Source organism: Scomber japonicus, chromosome 5 (assembly GCF_027409825.1).
Source record: "Scomber japonicus isolate fScoJap1 chromosome 5, fScoJap1.pri, whole genome shotgun sequence".
In the NCBI taxonomy this organism is placed as follows: Eukaryota; Metazoa; Chordata; class Actinopteri; order Scombriformes; family Scombridae; genus Scomber; species Scomber japonicus.
The window spans coordinates 5,388,513-5,413,071 of record NC_070582.1 but is presented as its reverse complement, the minus strand read 5'-3'; the positions used below and the strand labels follow the sequence as shown (position 1 = coordinate 5,413,071).

The 24,559-nt window shown below is 41.9% G+C and overlaps 1 pseudogene; it reads right to left on the bottom strand.

Moving 5' to 3' along the window:
• The window catches only part of LOC128359044 (transcription initiation factor TFIID subunit 4-like), a 29,114-nt pseudogene extending 6,999 nt beyond the window's left edge, over positions 1-22,115 (bottom strand).
• Positions 22,116-24,559: the final 2,444 nt, after the last annotated feature.

Below are 24,559 nucleotides of genomic sequence, written 5' to 3'. Positions count from 1 at the left end.
CCTTCCTGCCTTCCACTTTTCCTTTCTTCCTTCCCTCCCCCCCCTCCTTCTTTCCTTCCTTCCTTCCTTCCTTCCATCTTCCTCCCTTTCTTCTTTCCTTCCTTCCTCCTTCTCTCTTTCTTTCCTCCCCCTATCTTCCTCCCTTCCTTCTTTCCTCTGTCCTTCTTTCCTTCCTTCCTGCCTTCCACTTTTCCTTTCTTCCTTCCCTCCCTCCCTCCCTCCTTCTTTCCTTCCTTCTTCCTTCCTTCCTTTCTTCTTTCCTTCCTTCCTCCTTCTCTCTTTCTTTCCTCCCCCTATCTTCCTCCCTTCCTTCTTTCCTCTGTCCTTCTTTCCTTCCTTCTTCCTCCCTTCCTCTCTTGACTCGACACTCGTGACGCTGTGGTTAATGTCTAGTTTACTTGATTAGAACTATGTAAAGATGGTTTGGGTTAAAATCATCACTGGAGACAAGTTTTCAAACTCCTTTAAAGATATGCAACCTTTGCTGTCATGGCAACAGTGAACACCACTATTAATTGACATGAGCAAGATTAAGTCGATTAGAGTTTCTAAAGGTCGGTATCGATTATTTTTCGATGAATTGCCCAGCCCTAGTGTCTACTAGTCTGTTACTGTATGTAGTTATGTTTACTGTATGAACCACCGGAGACACTTGACCATAAAGGAAAGGAAAGGAAGATCTTTGGGACCTGATATGATCATCAAGGCTCAATAAAAGCTCATCTGATGGGCTGCTGTAATGAAAGCTGCTACTGCTTCTCTCTTTCAGACCCATTTTTACACCATAGTTGTATGAATTTAAAGCTGGACTGTGGGACTTTTACTTTTACATGTAAGTTTTTCAATCTGGTGTCCGTGGTGATATTCCTGCAGTGATTGGTTTTTCCTTGCAGTGTGACGAAGATACCCGAGGGGTGAAGCAGCTGTCTGGATGGGTCATGAATGTAGGACTGTTTAATACAGGGGTGTCAAACATGCGGCCCGTGGGCCAGAACCGGCTCGCCAAGGGGTCCTCCCCGGCCCACTTCCTGTCTTTTTTTCCTTCCTTCTTTTCATTCTTTGTTACTTAAATTTCTTCCTTCCATCTTTCCTTTCTGTCTTCTTTTCCTTCCTTCCTTCCTTCCTTCCACCTGTCCTGTCTTCCCTCCATCTTTTCTTCCTTCTTCTCTTTCCTTCCATCTTTCCTTTCTGTGTTCTTTTCTTTCTTTCCTTCCTTCCTTCCTTCCTTACTTCCTTCCACCTGTCCTGTCTTCCCTCCATCTTTTCTTCCTTCTTCTCTTTCCTTCCATCTTTCCTTTCTGTGTTCTTTTCTTTCTTTCCTTCCTTCCTTCCTTCCTTCCTCCCTTCCACCTGTCCTGTCTTCCTTCCATCGTTCCTTCTCCTCCTCCTTTTCTTTCCTTCCTTCCTTCCTTCCATCTTTTTAATTGACCGGCCCGCATCAGTTCAAATTGGTCTGTATGTGGCCCTTGAATGAAAATGAGTTTGACACCTCTGGTTTAATATGTCACTTTATTAAGTTTAAATATATATTTTTTTAGACAAGAAAGTAACCATTGAGATTCCCACTATGTCGTCAGTCCATGAAAATAATGGATTGGACTGAGGAAGACTTAAAAATGTGATGAGGGTCATTTTCTGAAGCTTCTTTTTTCTATGATTTCTAAGTGGATTTATGGAGGTTTATTAAATCGATGGACTTATATCTTCTTATATCTTTCATTTACTTTTAAAATCCCCTTTGTCCCCCTCTGGTCTGTGTACTGCAAATTGTGGATGGCATCTAACCATTTGATAGATCTAACTAGGTTATACTTCAATGGCACTTTTTTCCTTTTGCATTTGTGACATTTTATGTATTTTACTTACTTGCCTTTTGTATTTTTATTATTTATTTATTTTCAGTTATATCTCTACCCTCCTGTTATGCTCCCGGGTCAAATTGACCCATCTGTTTTGACTCTTCCTTCCTTCCTTCCTTCCTTTCTTCCTCCTTTCCTTCCTTCCTTCCTCCTTTCCTTCCTTCCTTCCTTCCTCCCTTCTTCCTTTCTTCCTCCTTTCCTTCCTTCCTTCCCTCCTTCCCTCCCTCCCTCCCTCCTTTCCTTCCTTCCTTCCTTCCTTCCTCCCTACCTTCCTTCCTTCTTTCTTCCTCCCTACCTCCCTTCCTTCTTTCTTCCTCCCTACCTTCCTTCCTTCTTTCTTCCTCCTTCTTTCCTTCCTTCCCTCCCTCCTTTCCTTCCTTCCTACTTCTCTCCCTCCTTTTTCTTCCTTCCTTCCTCCCTCCTTCCTTCTTCTTTCCTTCCTTCCCTCCTCCCTTCCTCCCTTCCTACTTCTCTCGCTCCTTTTTCTTCCTTCTTCCTTCCTACTCAAGCACAACAGGAGGGTTAATTTTATTTTTATGTTTTCATTTTATTATGATTATTATTCGGTGTGTATATGTGTGTGTGCGTACATGGGTATACACATATACAGTTTATATAAAGTAATTTATTTATTTATGTGCTGTTGAATGATGATGATTGTTGTCCTTCAAATCCCAATAAAAAGTTATCACAAAAAAAGGCCCCCTTTGTCCTGCTGATAACAGAGCAGAGTCATTTCACCTTGGTTAAAATAAAGTGCAGAATCATGACTTCAGTTATCAAGTTTTTTTTTTTATCAGTCCCTGAAGTCATTTGCAACACTATTACTAAATATCCCACGTAGTTTAATAATGATGCAATGTAATAAATATATGATAATGAATTCATAAATATGGGAAAATGTCTCCATATTTGTTTTGTGATGAATAAAATGTGTCTGTTTTTATAAATAACTCAACAAGGAAAGCTTTACTGTTCATGTTCGGCCTGAAGCTGCTCCATAAACAACAACCAGCCAATGAGATTCTACTCCACCTGAAAGTCCCGCCCCCTGGGTCGCTCAGCTTCTTCTGATTGGCCTGCGCTGCCAGGTGAATAGGAGTTTTACCCAGTATGGTGGTGGGCCCTCTTACTAGTGTACCTGGTGGTAAAAAACAAAGCAAAGATTTAATATCAAATGACAACATCAGCTGATCTAAAGAAATCAAGTCTGTCATCTGGTGGTTCGACTCCGGCGGCTCAGAGTGACGAAAGTTCAGGATCGTCTGGACTCACCTTGCGGTCTGAGAGTCTGACTGACGACAACAGGTGAACGAGTCTGCACAGTCTGCACTCCTGCTCTGCCCACAGCCTGAAGACAAGGAGAAATGAAGAAGAAGAAGAAGAAGAAGAAGAAGAGGGGGCATTAAAAATAAGACGACTGCAGTCTTTTTATTCTGGATTTAGTCGCTTTACACCCGACAAAGTGTTTTTTTCTTCTCGTTCAACTTTAGAAATTAACATTATTTACAGATTCATTCAATTTTAAAAAGGTAGCCTATTTTAATACTTGGTATATCTATTTTATTCTATTTTTATTCCCTGATTGTTTTTGTTTTTTTACCTTTTATGTCTCGTTTTACTTCATCATTTCCTCTTTAGTTGTTTTATTATTTCATTTTCTTCTCATCTTTGTTTTTTCTTTTAATCCCCCAGCCTCACATTTCTAGTTGTACCCACTCTATTTTATATTGACTTTATTATCTCTGGTGTTTCCTCATTGCGGATTCATGGAAATTATGATAGTGTTTTCTCAGTTCCTGTTTTAACTGAGTCATTATCTATTTCTTCTTTTTTTGTTTTTGTTTTTTTTAACTTTGCAAAGCACGTGTTACATTTCTAAGTATGAAAAGTGATACACAAGTTTGCCTTCATGCACATTACAGTCACATTACTGATGATCATTTATTTGGTCAAAAACATTATAATATTTGATTTGGTCCGGCTCTCCTTTCAATAGAACTGAAACAATTTGTTGTTTAATTATTTTTATCAATTCCTGTCACAATAACTACTTTTTTTGGACGATATATTGTCTCAGAAATAATCACGATAAACAATATTATTGTTGTTTGTCGGTTTGGAGCAAAGCAGGACTTTAAAATGAGCTTCTGTGGACGTTCCTTCAAAATAAAAGTCTATATCTGTCTGGATGTGAATTCAATGTGATGACATCATCGCCTTCCTACCAGAGTTGTGTTTGTGAGCGGCGCGTTCAGTCGGACGGTGCTGGTGGCGGGACTGATGGGCAGCCGCGGCCGGATGGCGGTGGTGGTGACGGCGCCGGGGGCGGCCAGAGGGGGCGCGGAGGTGCTGGGTGGGACCGTCGTCAAGGACTGCTGGCTGTTGAGGAGCGACTGACGAAGGGCGGGGAGGCTTTTCTGTGGAGGGGAACAGATAAACACGACAGGATTAAAAACAGCTCGGTGGTGGAACATGTGGATAAGTGAGTTAGTTTGATGAGAATTAAGTAAAGATAATCTGGAGCTGTTGTCATAGCAACGAGTCTAGAACCCTGTAAAAGTCCAGGCTTATTCACAGTGAGCTGGTTTAAGGTGTTTTAGGATGAACCCTCACACACTCTATGACCTAATTTTCAGATGAAGATAATGTCACTTTCTTACAGAGGTATGAAAATGGAAGAAATTGTTTTTTAAATTTGATATCAACACGTTAGTCTGGATTAGATGAGACACATTTAAAGAGCAGGGTCCATTTCCTCATTATAATATAACCCACATACAGCAGTAACACACACACACACACACTTTTACCACAATTACCATTACTTCCACTTTATACCTTATTGAATTTCATTATCTCTACACAAACTTAACCACACAGCCACAACAATTAGTTTACACTTAATTAACCACACTTCTTTGTTTATTTTTGAATTTTTCTATGAATTACCACAATATACTGTAATAATAAAATAAAATATGTCCTGTATATTATATTGTTACTGATTAACTTTAACTAACTGCTATGTTAATTAATTGTTATAGTAGTAGTTGTACCGGTAACCATAGAAACAGTGAAATAAGTAGTAGTAGTAGTAGTAATATTATAAGCAGCAGTTGTAATAGTTGTACCGGTAACCATAGAAACAGTGGAATAAGTAGTTGTAGTAGTAGTAGTAGTAGTATAAGCAGCAGCTGTAGTAGTTGTACCGGTAACCATAGAAACAGTGGAATAAGTAGTTGTAGTAGTAGCAGCAGTATAAGCAGCAGCTGTAGTACAGTAGTTGTACCGGTAACCATAGAAACAGTGGAATAAGTAGTTGTAGTAGTAGTAGTAGTAGTAGTATAAGCAGCAGCTGTAGTAGCTGTACCGGTAACCATAGAAACAGTGAAATAAGTAGTTGTAGTAGTAGTAGTAGTAGTAGTAGTATAAGCAGCAGCTGTAGTAGTTGTACCGGTAACCATAGAAACAGTGGAATAAGTAGTTGTAGTCGTTAATGGTTTCACCTGGGGCACTAAGAAAATGTAATGGACATGTTTCACTGTTGTTTTAAAACAAAAAAAAGGTTTATAGAGTAATTTATCAAAAAATAATTGGAGGATTTATCAATAATTAACAACAATTATTGCTTTCAGCTCTACTTAAGTGCGAATACTGTCAAAAAACTTCAATAAAAAACACAAATTCATACAAAAAGACTGTGTAAAATGTAAAAAAATAAATATATATGTACATGTATCTGTTCTTAGCATTAATTGTAGTAATACTGCAGACAATAACAGTACGTGTAGTGCTGCGGTACAACAACAGCAGCAGTAAAAACACTAATGATAGTACGTTATACTCAGTAGTGGTTAGTAGTACTGCTGATGGTAAAAGTATAATAACAATAATAATGATAATAACTATTTGTTTAGCACCTTTCAAAAAACAAGTTGTTACAAAGTGCTTCACAGAGCACAAGAGGACGAGAAAATGAAAGGCAAAGCAACAAGGATTAGTATTCAGAAGCTGTAGTAGTTGTACCGGTAACCATAGAAACAGAAACAGTGGAATAAGTAGTAGTAGTAGTAGTAGTAGTAGTAGTAGTAGTAGTAAAGTAAACAATAGCTGTACAGCTTCAGGTATGTATGTAGTAATAATAATAGTAATATCAGTGATAGTATCAGCAGCTGTAGTAGTTGTACCGGTAACCATGGAAACAGAAACAGTGGAATAAGTAGTAGTAGTAGTAGTAGTAGTAGTAGTAAAGTAAACAATAGCTGTACAGCTTCAGGTATGTATGTAGTAATAATAATAGTAATATCAGTGATAGTAGCAGCAGCTGTAGTAGTTGGACCGGTAACCATAGAAACAGTGAAATAAGTTGTAGTAGTAGTAGTAGCAGTATTAGCAGCAGCTGTAGTAGTTGTACCGGTAACCATAGAAACAGTGGAATAAGTAGTTGTAGTAGTAGTAGTAGTAGTAGTATTAGCAGCTGTAGTAGTTGTAGCAGTAACCATAGAAACAGTGAAATAAGTAGTAGTAGTAGTAGTATTAGCAGCAGTTGTACCAGTAACCATAGAAACAGTGAAATAAGTAGTTGTAGTAGTAGTAGTAGTAGTAGTAGTAGTAGTAGTAGTAGTACTATTAGCAGCTGTAGTAGTTGTACCAGTAACCATAGAAACAGTGGAATAAGTAGTTGTAGTTGTAGTAGTAGTACTATTAGCAGCTGTAGTAGTTGTACCAGTAACCATAGAAACAGTGGAATAGGTAGTAGTAGTAGTAGTAGTAGTAGTAGTAGTGGTAGTAGTAGTAGTAGTAGTAGTAGCAGTATTAGCAGCAGCTGTAGTAGTTGTACTGGTAACCATAGAAACAGTGGAATAAGTAGTTGTAGTAGTAGTACTATTAGCAGCTGTAGTAGTTGTACCAGTAACCATAGAAACAGTGGAATAGGTAGTAGTAGTAGTAGCAGCAGCAGCAGTAAAGTAAACAATATCCATAGTTACTGTGCTGTACTGTATCAGGTATATGTGTAATAATTACTGTAATGCAGCCTTTAAAAGCAGGAAAAGAATGACACTTATTCCAAATCACGATACTACGATATTCAAAATCTGAGACAATATCAATATATATATTTATTTCCCAGCCTTAGTAATAATAATAATAATAATAAAGGTAATATCAGTGATAGTAGCAGCAGCAGTAGTCGTAGTACAGTCAGACTGCAGTGTAAGTGTGTGTGTGTGTGTGTGTTGTTACCTTTAGGAAGGGGATGAGGTAGGGCTGTGGAGACGACTTCAGCTCCGCCTGCAGCCGAGTGGTGAACTCCTCCGGCTCAATCTTAGCATCCTGAACACAAACACAAACACACACACACACACAGGACAAGTTAACACGCTAACAGTCAGCAGAAAAACACCCTGAATGAACCCACACGTGAAATTAAAAACAAAGAAAGAACAGCTTACGAGTAGGTCCTGCACCAGGGCCTTCACATTCTTGGAGGTATCTGGGGAGGGGGAGTTATGGGACGCCAGCTTAATGAGCGTAGCCAGAAAGTTCTTGCATTTCTTCACGTTTTCTTGCATCTCCTGTAGCGTGAGTTCAGGATACAATAAAAAAAGGAAACATCACAGATTAGTACGTCAGGTAGTAATAAATAGAAAAGCTGAAAGTTTCTCTGCTCTCGGGTCTCTGCTGACCTGGGACACCACGGTCACTCTGGCGGGCGTGGCGGGCGTAGCGGGCGACGTGCTGGTCATCGGAGAGGTGGACGGCACACCGACGGGCTTCGCCACAGTCGTGCCCCCCGGCGTTATCACCGTCGGAGCCTTCTGAGCGGGCGCCATCTTCACCGACACCGCTGTGCCGCCGGGAGCCACCGTGATGGCCTTCTGGAGAGGAAAACAACAACACAGGCAAGTCAGGGTGAGACCAGGCGGGGAGTTCTGGTCCTCTGAAATGAAGCCAACCAGGAGGTAACTTAGAGCTGCATTCTATCAAAAGGCCACCAGGGGGCGACCGTCTCTATACAAGTCAATGGAGAATTCACCAACTTCTCACTTGATTTCTAACCTCAGTAAACGTTTTCAAAATGTGTTTATGGTCTCAATCGCTAGTTTAAAGCCTTCTTCAATGCAGTATGATGTTCATTTGGGACATTTTGGCCTCCCTGATTTTATATTTGACGATAAAGCAGGGTATGCATTAGGGCGTGGCTACGTCCTGATTGACAGGTTGATTGACCAATGTCCTCGAGATCCAGTCCTTGCAACCTCCATGGCTCCGCCCATGGCTCCGCCTCATGCCCATATAAGTAGAATCCGTGTTTTTATTTTTCCCAGCATGCACCTGAAATTTTCAAGATGGTGCTGCCCAGATTCGAAACTATTGGCTTGCGAGCAGCAGTCCACAAACCAATGGGTGACGTCACGGATGTTACGTCCATTTCTTTTATACGGTCTATGGTGGAGACTCAAAAATGTATTATGATTATTAATCAAAGATCTGCTGTCATCCTCAGTATAATCAGGGTTTCTTTTAATCCAATTTTAATGTTTTTATTTGGTATTTTTAAGTTAATATTACTGAATTTCCAGCTTTTTAATGCCATGTATTCGCAGGTTAACAGCATATTTACCAAAATCAGCCTCCAGATAAATATTAGTGCATATAAATTTACTCATATGATGCAGCCAAATGGAAAAAGGGACAGGAAATAGCATGTGTAAGAATATAAATATAACCTACGGGAGCTAAAATGGCTAGTTCGCCACCAAAGTTGTCAATTATGCAGCATTTAATCAAACATTTAACTGTCATTAACCTCTATTACTCTCCTCACACTCACACAAGTCAAACAGCAGCTCCATGCAGTTATCTAATAAAAATATTTCCTGTATTTTTTTTTTTTTACTCCAGCTGGACATTAAAGAACCTCCAGATTTTCAAAGTTCAATCAGATTGAACTACAAATGTAATTATATGCTATATATTACATCCGTGCCTCGGGGCTCTGGTACTTAAACTGATTACAGCTGTGTGTGTGTGTGTGTGTGTGTGTGTGTGTGTGTGTGTGTGTGTGTGTGTGTGTGTGTGTGTGTGTGTGTGTAGAAGTCCTGCTCAAGTCAAGTCACATTTCCTCTCAGGGACAATCAAGTAAATCTTATTTTATATCTCACCATTTTTCATATTTTATAGACTTAATAATTAAATCAAGAGAATATATATAAACAGATTAATCAATAATGGAAGTAATTCATAGATACAGGAGATCATATTCATGTAGTTTTTCATGTATTTGGAGCTTTTGTTGCTTAACTTTAGCCATATTAGCTAAAATTAATAGCTAACATTTAGCCATAGGGAGGAAAGGAGGGAGGAAGGAAGGAAGGGAGGAAGGGAAGGAAGGAAGGAAGGAAGGAAGGAAGGAAGGAAGGAAGGAAGGAAGGAAGGAAAGAAGGAAGGGAGGAAGATGGGAGAAAGGAAGGAAGGAAGAAGGTAGGAAAGGAAGGAGGGAGGGAAAGAAGAAAGGAAAAGTGGAAGTGAGGAAGGAAGGAAGGAAGGGAAGGAAGGAAGGAAAAGTGGAAGGGAGGAAGGAAGGAAAGAAGGACAGAGGAAAATGTATTTGGAGCTTTTGTTGCTTAATTTTAGCCTCATTGTGTGATTGAAGTTGAAATTCATGAGAGAAAAAAGAAGAAATTTTAAGTTATCGGTCTAAAAATTGAGACGGAGGGAGGAAGAAGAAGGAGAGAGGAAGGGAGGAAGAGGGAAGGAAGGAAGGAAGGAAGGAAGGAAAGAAGGGAGGGAAGGAAGGAAAGGAAGGAAGGGAGGAAAGGAGGGAGGAAGGAAAGAAGGAAGGAAGGAAGAAGGGAGGAAGGGAAGGAAGGAAAGGAAGGAAGGGAGGAAAGGAGGGAGGAAGGAAGGAAGGAAGGAAGGAAGGAAGAAGGGAGGGAAGGAAGGAAAGGAAGGAAGGGAGGAAAGGAGGGAGGAAGGAAGGAAGGAAGGAAGGAAGAAGGGAGGAAGGGAAGGAAGGAAGGGAAGGAAGGAAGGAAAAATGGAAGGGAGGAAGGAAGGAAGGAAGGGAGAGAGGAAGGGAGGAAGGAAAAATGGAAGGGAGGAAGAAGGAAGGAAAGGAGAGAGGAAGGGAGGAAGAGGGAAGGAAGGAAGGAAGGAAGGAAGGAAGAAGGGAGGGAAGGAAGGAAAGGAAGGAAGGGAGGAAAGGAGGGAGGAAGGAAGGAAGAAGGGAGGAAGGGAAGGAAGGAAGGGAAGGAAGGAAGGAAAAATGGAAGGGAGGAAGGGAGGAAGGAAGGAAAGAAGGACAGAGGAAAATGTATTTGGAGCTTTTGTTGCTTAATTAATTTTAATTTTAGATTGAAGTTGAAATTCATGAGAGAAAAAAGAAGAAATTTGAAGTTATCGGTCTAAAAATTGAGACGTGAAGTCAACGCCGACACACACAAAGTGGAGCTTAGAAAGCCCGAGGTCGACATGAGATTAAATTTAAGTGCAAATTCTCACAATGTGACTGTTGCTAAGACCGACGACGACGACGGCGACAAACAAAACCAGTCAGAAAACAACGCCGTGACCTTTCTTGAAGTGCAGCGGTTAAAAAAAAAAGAAAAGAAAGAAAGGAAAAAAAAAAAAAAAAGTGCTCAAAGTGAAACAAAAAGCAGTTTGTTTGACTTTCATTTTCAAACACGGTTGATGTTTTTTTTGCTCTGGTTAACTTTTTTTTTTCTCTTTATCTCATAACTCTCGGATTCACTGACTTTTATCTCATAATCTGACAACCACTAAACCACGAAACCCGATATCGTACTTTCTGACACAGATCACAACCAAGACTTTAATCACAGACGTCTCGCACAATGTGACAGGAAGTAAACATATATGTCTCAGACGTAATTGCGATAAATGATATTATACTGTCAGTTATAGATGATTTTATACCACTGATGATAATAATAATAATAATAATAATAATAATAATAATAATAATAATAATAATAATATAATAGTGTAATAATGTAAAGGGGATTGTGTCGTCCTCCCGGGTCAAATTGACCCCATCTATCTTTTGAGTGTTCCTCCTTTCCTTCCTTCCTCCCTCCCTCCTTACTCCTTTCCTTCCTTCCTCCTTTCCTTCCTTCCTTTCTTCCTCTTTCCCGTCCTCCTTTCCTTCCTTCCTTCCTTCGTTCTTTCCTTCTCTCCTAAATTCCTTCCCTCCTCCTTTCCTTCCTTCCTTCCTTCCTTCCTTCTCTCCATTCTTCCTTTCCTTCTCTCCTAAATTCCTTCCTTCCTCCTTTCCTTCCTTCTCTCCTAAATTCCTTCCTTCCTCCTTTCCTTCCTTCTCTCCTAAATTCCTTCCTTTCCTTCCTCCCTCCCTCCTTACTCCTTTCCTTCCTTCCTCCCTTCCTCCTTTCCTTCCTTCCTCCCCTCCTTACTCCTTTCCTTCCTTCCTCCCTTCCTTCTCTTCTTATGTCCTTCCTCTTTTCCTCCTTACTCCTCCTTCCTCCCGTCCTTCTCTCCTAAATTCCTTCCTCTTTTCGTCCTTACTCCTTTCTTTCTTTCCTTCCTTCCTGCCTTCCTCTTTTTCGTCCTTCCTCCTTTCTTTCTTTCCTTCCTTCCTTCCTCTTTTTCGTCCTTACTCCTTTCTTTCTTTCCTTCCTTCCTTCCTTCCTCCCTCCCTCCCTCCTTTCCTTCCTTCCTCCCTCCCTCCCTCCCTCCCTCCTTTCCTTCCTTCCTCCCTCCCTCCCTCCCTCCTTACCTTCCTTTCTTCCTCCCTCCCTCCCTCCCTCCCTTCCTACTCCTTTCTTTCTTTCCTTCCTTACTTCCTTCCTCTTTTCATCCTTACTCCTTTCCTTCCTTCCTTCCTTGCCCAGAGGACAACAGGAGGGTTAACTCATGAATAGCGTCTTACAGTAGCTGCTAATATGAAATGTGGCAATACTGTGGTCAAAAGAAATGGTTGATGTCATGCCCACGTATCATATGACGATAAGTCCATATATAGACATGATGATGCTGATAATTACGTTATTGTACGATAAGTCTATAATTTAATTATTGTGTCCAGGCCTATAATGGCAGTCTGTGTTTTTACAGAAGTGTAATACTCACTCTCCAATCCCCTTTAAATTATTATTATGCTGTTATCTTGCATTGAAAGATTGTTTAAGCGCCTTAACCCTTTATTGGGCAAATAATTATATTTGGTAACTTCTGTAAATATCCCAAAATATCCTTCCTTCCTTCCTTCCTTCCTTCCTTTCCTTCCTCCCTGCCTTCTTTCTCCCCTTCTTCTTTTCCTTTCTCCCTCCCTCGTTCCTTATTTCCTCCGTCCTTTCTTCCTTTCCTTCCTTCCATCTGTCCTTCCTCCCTCCCTCCTTCTCTCCTCCCTTCCTTCTTTCCTTCCTCCGTCCTTCCTTCCTTCCTTCCTTTCCTTACTTCCATCTGTCCTTCCTCCCTCCCTCCTTCTCTCCTCCCTTCCTTCTTTCCTTCCTCCACCCCCCTTTCTTCCCTTCCTCCCTCCCTCCTTCTCTCTTTCTTTCCTCCCCCCTACCTTCCTTCCTTCCTTCTTTCCTCTGTCCCTCCTTCCTTCCCTTCCCTTCCTTCCTTCCTTCCTTCCTCCCTTCCTTTCAATGAGTGTTCTATAAAGGGTTAAAGTTGACATGAGTAAGTACATGAGTTTTATATTTATTTGTGTTTAAGTAATAAGAAAGCAGGGAAAGTCTTTTTATATAATTATTTATCTTGATTTTGTACCATGTACCATTTCTTTTAGATGTGTTTTAGATACTGCAAGTGTTTTATTATTATTATTTATTACATGTATATACAGATATTTGTTTTATTAGTACAACTTTTGGAGTATTTTTAACTATATGTTTTTAGTTTTTTCCCTCCATTGGATAGTTAGAGATGTGTTTCTATCTCTCTCTCTCCATGTATCTATGAATCTATCTACCTATCCATCTATCCATCTCTCCATCCATCCTTCTATGTATCTCTCCATCCATCCATCCCTCCCTCTATCCATCCCTCCATCTCTCTATCTCTCTATCTATCAACCATCCATCTCTCTATCTATCTCTCCATCTCTCTCCATCCATCCATCCATCTCTCCATCCATCCCTCCATCTCTGTCTATCCATCCATCCTTCTCTCCATATCTCTCTATCCATCCATCCTTCTCTCCATATCTCTCTATCCATCCATCCTTCTCTCCATATCTCTCTATCCATCCATCCTTCTCTCCATATCTCTCTATCCATCCATCCATCTCTCCATATCTCTCTATCCATCCATCCTTCTCTCCATATCTCTCTATCCATCCATCCATCTCTCCATGTCTCTCTCTTTCCTGTATCATCTATCCATCTATCTATCCATCTATCTATCTATCTATCTATCTATCTATCTATCTATCTATCTATCTATCTATCTATCTATCTATCTATCTATCTATCTATCTATCCATCCATCCATCTCTTCATCTCTCCATCTACCTCTCTATCCATCTATCTATCATTGTAAAGCATCCAAAACTAAATAAATAACTGGTGAATCTTGTCTTGAACACCCCAGTCGTTGTCTCTCTCTCTCTCTCTCTCTCTTTCTTTCTTTACGCCTCTGAGTCCTAACAATTACTTTACTGTGATGAAACCTGATCCAGTCTGAGTAACAGATCCACGAGTCTGAAGGTTTGTCAGACACCAAAACAAATACTACACACACACACACACACACACACACACACACACACACACACACACACACACACACACACACACACACACACACACACACACACACACACACACACACACACACACACACACAGGTTTATAAAATCTCAGAGAGGATTTTATAACTGTGGAAAGGAAAGAAGGTTTGTGAGAATCCAATAAGGTTGGACTTGAACTCCTTACAGGATTATGTGTAATGGTAAAGTTTAGTTAGGGTATTTTGTTGGGGGGGGGGGGGGGGTAAGTATTGATGCTTATCCCTCCCTTCACATGTTTGTATTGTATATCCAGTATAGGGTTGGGCAATTACTCGTAAAATAATCGAAACCGGCATTTAGAAACTCCAATCGACTTAATCTTGCTCATGTCAGTTAATCGAGGTGTTCACTGTTGCCATGACAACAAAGGTTGCATATCTTTAAGGAGTTTGAAAACTTGTCTCCAGTGATGATTTTAACCCAAACCATGATCTTTACATAGTTCTAATCAAGTAAACTAGACATTAACCACAGAGTCACGAGTCTCGAGTCAAGGGAGGAAGGGAGGAAGAAGGAAGGAAAGGAAAGGAGGGAGGAAGGGAGGGAGGGAAAGAAGGGAGAAAAGGAAAGAAGGAAGGAAGGAAGGAAGGAAGGAAAGGAGGGAGGAAGGAAGAAGGGAGGGAAGGAAGGAAGGAAGGAAAGGAAGGAAGGGAGGAAAGGAAAGGAAAGAAGGAAGGGAGGAAGATGGAAGGAAGAAGGAAGGAAAGGAAGGAGGGAGGGAGAGAAGGAAGGAAAAGTGGAAGGGAGGAAGGAAGGAAAGAAGGACAGAGGAAAGAAGGAAGGGAGGAAGGTAGGGGGAGGGAGAAAGGAAGGAAGGAAGGAAGGAAGGAAGGAAGAAGGAAGGAAGGAAGGAAGGAAAGGAGGGAGGAAGGAAGAAGGGAGGAAGATGGAAGGAAGGAAGATGGAAGGAAAGGAAGGAGGGAGGGAGGGAAGGAAGAAAGGAAAAGTGGAAGGGAGGAAGGAAGGAAAGAAGGACAGAGGAATGAAGGAAGGGAGGAAGGTAGGGGGAGGAAAGAAGAAAGGGAGGGAATGAAGAAAGGAAAAGTGGAAGGGACAAAGGAAGGAAAGAAGGACAGAGGAAAGAAGGAAGGGAGGAAAGAAAGAGGGAAGGAGGGTAGGGGGAGGAAAGAAAGAGAGAAGGAGGGAGAAAGGAAGGAAGGAAGGAAAGAAGGAAGTGAGGAAGGTAGAGGAAGGAAGGAAGGAAGGAAGGAAGGAAGGAAGGAAGGAAGGGGGAGTAAAGAAAGAGAGAAGGAAGGAAGGAAGGAAAAGTGGAAGGGAGGAAAGCAGGAAAGAAGGACAGAGGAAAGAAGGAAGGAGGAAAGAAAGAGAGAAGGAGCGAGGAAGGAAGGAAGGAAGGAAGGAAGGAAGGAAGTGGGAGTAAAGAAAGAGGGAAGGAAGGAGGAAGGAAGGAAAGAAAGAAGGAAGGGAGGAATCGTAACTGTTCATTAATCGTAATCGAGGTTAAAAGTTCAATTAATCTCCCGGCTCTAATATCCAGTATGTAATAAGAATTAAAAAGGGAATCCACTTCCTAAAACAACTCTAGAAAGTTATCATGGCGTCAACTTTTTTTTTTTTTTAAAGTCTTTCGTCACAACAAGTGCGAGGAAAATAGTGGAAATACAACTTTAACCTATATTTAACCCCATATATATTTATCTATGAATGTGGTTGAACTGGGCCGACGGGAAACCGACCTGTACTGTGGTGGAGGGAGATGGAGACTGAACCATTCTGGTCTGAGCGGGGGAAGCCAGGCGGACGGTCTGAGTCGTAACCTGAAGGGAGAGAAAAACAATTACCATTATTATTTTAATTATTATATTTTATTTCATCTGTTATTAACGTCTATTTCATTTTGGGTATTCTCCTTTTTGTTTTTACATTTTTATTCTATCTCTGGTGTTTCCTCAATGCAGATTTGTGAGAGTTACGATAGATCTTAGTATGAGCGGTAACACCATCAGCTTAAAAAGTTCATATAAGTACACAAATTATTATTTTCAGTATCAATTGATCAGTTTATTATTGTTTTCTTCATTAATTCATCTTTTGCTCAATAAAACATCAAAAAACTGTGAAAAACTTTCTAAAACATTGTGACTGACAGTTCAAAACTATTAAATATTCAACTTTCTATCATGTAAAACTGAAAACAATTGACATTAATCTGCAACTTTTTTGATAATAAAGTGTTTAGTCATAAAAATATTTGATGGTTTGAGGTTCTTAAATATGAGAATTTGCTGCTTTTTCTCGTCTTATATGATCGTCAACTGATTACTAAAGGGCTGCAACTGATGGTTATTTTGATTATTGATTAACTGATAGCTGTTTTGTCTATAATCAGTCAGAAAAAGAGTGAAAAACATTGATTACTGTTTCTTAAAGCCTCTAAAATATCTTGTTTTGTCCCATAACGTTAAATAAATTCAATTTACTGTCATAAAAAGATTTTAAAAACCAGTAAACACTCATATTAGAGAGCCTATAATCAGAGAATGACTATAAAAAACTATACTCAAAATGAAGAATTGATGATTATCTAAACAGTTGGTAACTATTACTTTTATTCTGAAAGTCTCCTGACAGCTCGTTACAACTATGGTTATTGTTCACAGCAGGAAAAAGACGAGATTTAACACTTTTATATGTTAAATTTAAGACTTTTTAACATCTTAGAACTTTTTTAAAAAGGAGACTTTTGAGAACCTGCAGATACTCAGACCTTTGATCACTGTCTTTTAAAGCCTCTAAAATATCTTGTTTTGTCCCATAACGTTAAATAAATTCAATTTACTGTCATAAAAATATTTTAAAAACCAGTAAACACTCATATTACAGAGACTATAATCAGAGAATGACTATAACAAATGAAGCAAAATGATGAATTGATGATTATCTAAACAGTTGGTAACTATTACTTTTATTCTGAAAGTCTCCTGACAGCTTGCAACAACTATGGTTATTGTTAACAGCAGGAAAAAGACGACATTTAACACTTTTATATGTTAAATTTAAGACTTTTTAACATCTAAGAACTTTTTGACCCGACTTTTCTCGGTATTAAACCTACCGGACTGGCGGTGGTGACCCGGATTGTGGCCCCGGCCGTCGGTGTCCCGGGTCTCTGGGTGATGCTCGCCACCGTTTGGCCCTGCTGCGTCTTGGCCTGAGCCTGAGCCAGAACCTGCTGAGGCACCATCACCAGCTGGCCCGTCTCCGTCCGGACCAGAACCATACCTGACGGGGGGAGGGGAGAAGAGAAACGACATCATGTGAGAGACAGACAGAAACACACAACGACATCTCTTATTCTGAAATGTGGATCTATGTAGAGAGAGAATCGATCAGTGATGTTTGAAGAAGCCAGAAAGTCTTTTAACCCTCCTGTTGTCCTCGAGACAAGGAAGGAAGGAAGGAAGGTAAGAGGGAGGAAGGAAAGGAGGGTGAACGGAGGAAAGAAGGAAGGAAGGAAGGAAGGGAGGACGGAAAGGAGGGTGAACGGAGAAAAGAAGGAAGGAGGGAGAAAGGAAAAAAGGGAGGGAGGGAGGAAGGATGGAAAGAAAGGAAGGATGGAAGGAAGGTAGGAGGGAGGGAGGGAGGAAGGATGGAAGGAAGGTAGGAGGGAGGGAGGAAGGAAGGGAGGAAGGAAAGAGGGAGGGAGGAAGGAAAGGAGGGTGAACGGAGAAAAGAAGGAAGGAGGGAGAAAGGAAAAAAGGGAGGGAGGGAGGAAGGATGGAAAGAAAGGAAGGATGGAAGGAAGGTAGGAGGGAGGGAGGGAGGAAGGATGGAAGGAAGGTAGGAGGGAGGGAGGAAGGAAGGGAGGAAGGAAAGAGGGAGGGAGGGAGGAAGGAAGGGAGGAAGGAAAGAGGGAGGGAGGAAGGAAGGAAGGAAGGATGGAAGGAGGAGGGAAGGAAGGAAGAAAAGGAGGGAGGGAGGAAGGAAGGATGGAAAGGAAGGAAGGATGGAAGGAAGGTAGGAGGGAGGGAGGAAATAAGGAAGGGAAGGAAGGCCAGAGGAAGGAAAGGAAGGATGGAAGGAAGGTAAGAGGGAGGGAGGAAGGAAGGAAGGAAAGGAAGGAAAGGAAGGAAGGAAGGAATCAAGGAAGGAATCAAGGAAGGAAGAGTCAAAACAGACGGGGTCAATTTGACCCGGGAGGACGACACGAAGGTTAAACAAAACATTCCTGCTGCTCTGAAGATATTTCCTCAAAGTCCTCAAAGACTTTTCTGAACATCTGGATGAAAAAAAAACTAAGATGTTCTTTGAATGATAAAATATTTAAAACAGTTTAGAAAGTTTCCTCATGTTGTGACTCTGTGTTTTTGAATCAAAACAAAGATGGCCGCCTGCTGACTAGCTGGAGGAAGGAAACATGTGAATAATCAGTTTTCATGTTAAATCTCTGCATCCAGATGTTTAGAGGAGTCTTTAAAGATCTTGAACATAACTTGAGAACAACAGGAAGTTCATCTTTTACAGAAACTGGTGGTTAGCTCTGTGACTCAAACACAAGTTAACCCTTTATAGGACACTCATTGAAAGGAAGGGAGGAAGGAAGGACGGAGGAATGAAGGGAAGGAAGGAAGGACGGAGGAAAGAAGGAGGGAAGGAAGGTAGGGGGGAGGAAAGAAAGAGAGAAGGAGGGAGGGAGGAAGGGAAGAAAGAAGGAAGGAAGGAAGAAGAAAGGGGGACGGAGGAAGGAAAGAAGGAAGGGAGGAGAGAAGGAGGGAGGGAGAAAGAACAGATGGAAGTAAGGAAAGGAAGGAAGGATGGAGGAAGGAAAGAAGGAAGGGAGGAGAGAAGGAGGGAGGGAGGAAGGACAGATGGAAGTAAGGAAAGGAAGGAAGGATGGAGGAAGGAAAGGAAGGGAGGACAGAAGGAGGGAGGGAGGAAGAACAGATGGAAGTAAGGAAAGGAAGGAAGGATGGAGGAAGGAAAGAAGGAAGGGAGGAGAGAAGGAGGGAGGGAGGGAGGAAGGACAGATGGAAGGAAGGAAAGGAAGGAAGGACGGAGGAAATAAGGAACGAGGGAGGGAGAAAGGAAGACAGGAAGGGAAGAAAGAAGGCAGGGAGGAAGGAAAGGAAGGAAGGAAGGAAGGAAGGAAGGAAGGAAGGAAGGATATTTTGGGATATTTACAGAAGTTACCAAATATAATGATTTGCCCAATAAAGGGTTAAAGTAACGTTAGCTCCTCTGTGTTCATCTCATCTCATGTTTTAACCCTCCAGTCTCAGAGCGAAAGCATCCTGATATGAAAAATGATGATGTGTGATGTTTGAAAACCCCCGTCAGAAGATTGTTTAACCCTCCTGTTGTCCTCAGGTCAAGGAAGGAAAGGAGTAAGGAGAGAGGGAGGGAGGAAGGAAGGAAGGAAGGAAGGTAGGTAGGAAGGAGAGGAGTAAAGAGGGAGGGAAGGAAGGAAAGGAGTAAGGACGAAAAGAGGAAGGAATTTAAGAGAGAAGGAAAGGAGGAAGGGAATGAAGGAAGGAATGAAAGGAGTAAAGAGGAAAGGAAGGAAAAGAGGAAGGAAGGAAGCAAGGAAAGAAAGGAGTAAGGAGGGAGGGAGGGAGGGAGGGAGGAAGGAAGGAAAGAAGGAAGGAAGAAAGGGAGGAAGGAAAAGAGGAAGGAAGGAAGGAAGGAAGGAAGGAAAGGAGTAAGGACGAAAAGAAGAAGGAATTTAATAGAGAAGGGTGGAAGGAAGGGAGGAAGGAAGGAAGCAAAGGAGTAAGGACAAAAAGAGGAAGGAATTTAGGAGAGAAGGAAAGGAGGAAGGGAAGGAAGGAAGGAAAGAAAGAAAGGAGTAAGGAGGGAGGGAGGGAGGAAGGAAGTAAGGACAGGAGTAAGGAGGGAGGAAGGAAGGAAGGAAGGAAGGAAGCAAGCAAGGAAGGATGGAAGGAGGAAGGAGCAAAGAAAGAGGGGAGGAGGGGAAGAAGGAACAGTCAAAAGAGTCGGAGGACGACACGAAGGGTTAAACAAACTTCCTGCTGTTCTTGTATTTCTTAACATCTTCAAAAACTTTCCTCTTAACTATTTGAATATATTCTTCACTCATGTGTGTCGTTGTCTTTACTCGTGTTTCCTGATTCAAAAACAAGCATGAAAGTAAAAAGAGGTGGTGAGGTGTCAGTTAGAGCTAACCTGGATTCAAAAAACAACAATCTTAAAAAAAACCCATGTTAAAAGTTTGTGAAGAGTTTTTGAAACAAAACAAACCAACAGGAGCTTTTTTTTTTGGTTAACCCTCCTGTTGTCCTCGAGTCAGGGAAGTAAGGGAGGAAGGAAGGAAGGATGGAAGAGAGGAAGAAGGAAGGAAGGATGGATGGAAGAGAGGAAGAAGGAAGGAAGGATGGAAAGGAGGAAAGAAGGAAGTAAGGAAGGAGGGAGGGAGAAAGGGATAAAGGAAAAGAGGAAGGAAGGAAGGAAGGGAGAGAGAAAGGGATAAATGAAAAGAGGAAGGAAGGGAGGGAGGTAGGAAGGGAGGGGGGTAGGAAGGAATGGAGGAAGAAGGAAGGAAAGGAGGAAGGAAAAAAGGAAGGGAGGAAAGACAAATGGAAGAAAGGAAAGAAGGAGGAAGGAAAGAAAGAAGGAGGAAGGAAGGAAAGAAGGAAGGAGGAAGGAAGGAAGGAAGGAAGGAAGGAAGAAGGAAGAAAATGAGGAAGGAAAGACAAAAGGAAGAAAGGAAAGAGAGAGGAAGGAAAGAACGAAGGAGGAGGGATGGAAGCAAGGAAGGAAGGAAGGAATGGAGGAAGAAGGAAGAAAAGGAGGAAGGAAAGACAAAAGGAAGAAAGGAAAGAGAGAGGAAGGAAAGAAAGAAGGAGGAAGGAAGGAATGAATGAAGGAAGGAAGGAAGGAAGGAAGGAAGGAAGGAAGGAAGGAAGGAAGGAAGGAAGGAAGGAACAGTCAAAACAGACGGGGGTCAATTTGACCCGGGAGGACGACAGGAAGGTTAAAGCACCTTCTGGGTAGCGGAGTATGTATTTGTAGGTTAATCCGATAGTTTTAGCTCCGTGACTCAGAAGTTAAAACACAGCGTTAGGGTTAGAGGGACAAAGAAAAAAAAGAAAAAAAAAAAATTTGTCCGACAAACTGAGCGTGACCTCAGCGTGCATGCAGAGCCACGAGAGGTGACATCATCGCCCATCACCCATCACCCCACCACCACAGGTGAGGCGACAGTGAGGGCATCCTTGTGTCAGCTCACCAGGAGGCATGGTGAAGCCGGGGGGCAGTTGGATGGTCGTCTGCTGCTGAGGCCGAACCGCCAACGCAGGCTGAGGGGCGGCCGCTCTGGTGGAGGTGGCCACCAACCCGGGTCTCTGCTGCTGGATGGAAGTAGCCACGACAGGGGTCCCGAGCGGCCTCACCACAGCCACGGCGGGTTGACCGACCCCGTTGACCGCAGGTTTCACCCCACCACCAGGAGCGGCGGCCAGGGTGACGGTAGCCTGGCCTGGACTGGTCCCAGTCTGAGTCTGGCTGATGGGGGACTGGACTGTAGCAGACGGAGGGGTGCTGGCCAGGATGACAGAGTTTCCAGAGACCGGCTGGCTTGGCACCAACATCTTGGTGTGCATCAGAGGGTTGCTGTGGTTCATGACCTGAGACGTGGAGGCTGATGGGGAAGGTGCACACTGGGTCACCAGCTGGCCACCCTTGGGGTCCACCCCGTTGTGGGCGACGCTGGTCGTCGGGCTGGGGTGCCTCTGCACAGCTGCAGCAGGAGACGCCACTGAGGACTGAGGTACAGGGAAAGTAGGTTGTGAAGCCATGGAGGCGATAATAGAGGAGCCGCCGGCACTGACAGCACTTATTACCGTGTTGGCCCCGGCTGGAGGAGTGACAGCGGGCGAGTTCACCAACTTCACGGCTCCAATGTTGCCGTTTAAACTTTGTAATCCGGGAGAAGAAGAAGAAGAAACCTCCGCAGCGGGGACGGTGGTGGTGGTGGTGGTGCTGGGACCCGCAGCAGCCCGGAGGAAGCTAGCAGCGGGGACGGTGGTGGTGGTGGTGGTGCTGGGACCCGCAGCAGCCCGGAGGAAGCTAGCAGCGGCGGGCTGAGAGCTCAAAGTTACCGGTCCCGGTACCGGAGAGACAGTCGGAGGAGGAGTCGCTCCCACTGTGTGTAGACTCGCTCCGGTAGTGATCACGGCCCCGGCGGCGGCAGAGGAGGCAGAGGAGGTAGAGGAGGTGAGTGCTCTGCCGGAGAGAGGCTCCGCGGCGCCGGGCTCCGGGTTTAACCCCGCTCTCGGATGCCCTTGTTGCGGCTCCACAGACGCCGCTTGATCGCGCACTTTCCCTGAGAGCTGAGTGGCGGCGGCCGGAGCTGCCTCCCGTTTCACGTCGGAATACGAAGCAGCGGGAGCCTTTCTGTCGCCGAGTTGTGATTCCAGAGAGCCAACTAAGTCGCTTACTGCCTTTTCGTCCACCTCATTGAAGAGCATGTCCTCCAGTAGGTCGGAGGCTCCCGCCATCTTTGATGTTGGACCGTTGTGCAAATCGTATTTTAGAATGTACGCATGCGCGGAGGATCCGTGTTGTTTTCAAGCACAGAAGCAGAAGAAATAGATCCGGTGTACAATCATCTGCTTGTTCTACACAATTTATAATCCCCTTTTTTTATTTAATTATTTCAATTCCTGACTCATACTGGATTTTTGAGGTTTAAAACAGTAATTCTATGAGTTCCTAAAATTTGAATAATAAAAATAGGCCTACTATTGTGATATTTGTACAATATTTCCCTCTGAAATGTAGTAAACTGGGAATATAAAGTAGCATCGAACGGAAATAAAGTACAAATACCCCGAAATTATACTTAACACTTACATAGTCTACTGCTCAGGGTCAAATTTGACCCATTTTTACAATTTAGAGGTGTAAAAACACCATATACACGTTTCTTTATCTGGACCTTTTTACTAATGTGACCCACAATATACAAAAATGCAAATAAAATGCATCTTTTTTTAACTTTTGTGCAGATGATTTTTATATTTATGCAATTGTACAAAATGTGTGTGTTTATGTTTTTAAAAAAGTCCAAAATCAGCATTAAAAGTAGAATTGAATGAATTCATAAAATGTTCTCCTGGACCATAAAGTAGTGATGATGAATGTCTTTTTTCCCTCCATAAGATTAATTATACATTTATTAACCCTTAAACATGAAACTTGCACCAGGAGACTCTTTAACACTCTGCTAGGAGCATGATTGGTTAAGGTGGTTGTTATTAATATTAATGACCAGATAAAGCAATAGTGTATCATTTCTCTTTATCAAATAAAGCCTTCAGTTGTTTACCAGTGTGACCATTTTTATTCCTCTATAGGGACAAAGTGTCTTGGAGGAGATACAACATATGGGATTACTAGGATTTTATTTTTCCACTCCTGCCTGTTTAACCCTGTAAAGCCTGAACCATCAAATTATTGCCAGACAATTTTAATTCTTTGAAACTGTAGTTTATTGGACTTTCTGACAAGTAATTTAAAAAATAATGACATAAAACTTTGCATATATGAGTTTTGTTTTGTATCATGTTTTATACACTGAAAATTTTTTTGCAATTTATTTTTCATGGAAAGTTTTTTAAACACACAAAAACATATTAAGGTCCTGCATAAAGTTCATAACAACACCTTCACACTTGTTCATGCATGATAATAATATATAATGCATGAAATTAAATAAAATGAAAATTGACAGATTTACAGATAAATTACCTTTTATATCAGCTGTATCTAATTTGAAACACATTATCAACAGGAATTTACCATAAAATAAGCTATAAAATATTTAGTCATTAATGCATTGGTTTATCTGTGTACTACATGTATTTTCAGGAAAAAAATATAATCACACTGAGGATTTAGAGGTCTCTAAAACTCAAATATGATTCATTTGGTGATACAGGCAGGGGCGATTCTAGGATCAGACCTTTAGCGGAGATCAGCACCCAATGCGAATTTGACATACAATGCCCTGCAAGTGTTCAAACCCTCTGATAAACTACTCATTTCACTAGATAATGTAAATTAAAACAAGAAAAATGAACATAGTAGAGTGGTCTATTATAGTTTATTATAATAATGGTTCAGAATAAACAAACACAGATTTCTACAGAGAGGACCCTACGATAGTTAAGGTGGATTCGAGTAATGTGGGACACTTTTTTGCCATATTTAGATAATAATGAAAATAAAAGAAAATAAGAAAGAGAGAAAGAAAATAAAATAAAAAGCGAGGCTAAAATAGAGCATAAACTATGTGAGTATAGTAGCACCTACCTAGTCTGGATTATCTCTCCGAGAAGCCAAAGCTTTATTCTAGTTATGAAAATGCAATAAAAGCAGATTGCAACCCCCCCGCCCCCCCGCCCCCCCCGCCTCCACCCCCGTCCCCCCCGCCTCCACCCCCGTCCCCCCCGTCCGTCCGTCTGTCCGTCCCCAGTGGAAATACCTATCAAATACTTTACTTAACCCTTACTGCTCATATTCTGTCTTATATAATTAGTCTCTACATCAATTCACATTCATAAATTCCCCATCAGTCCTTAACCATTAAACCCGTAACCAGGGGCAACCACCCCTAAATTTGAGCTCAGCACCCCTAAAAATACATAATTTATTATTATTACACGATGATGATGATGATTATGATAAAGGATGAAGAGGATGAAGATGATGATGATGATGATGATGATGCTCTGTGATCTTCTACACTCTGCAATGTGATGATGATGATGATGATGATGATGATGATGATGGAGAAGGAGGATGAAGATGATGACGCTCTATGATCGTCTATCCTCCACAGTGTGATGATGATGAGGAAGAGGAGGAGGATGATGACGATGCTGATGATGAAGATGCTTCTCTATCCTCCACGGTGATGATGATGATTATGATAAAGGAT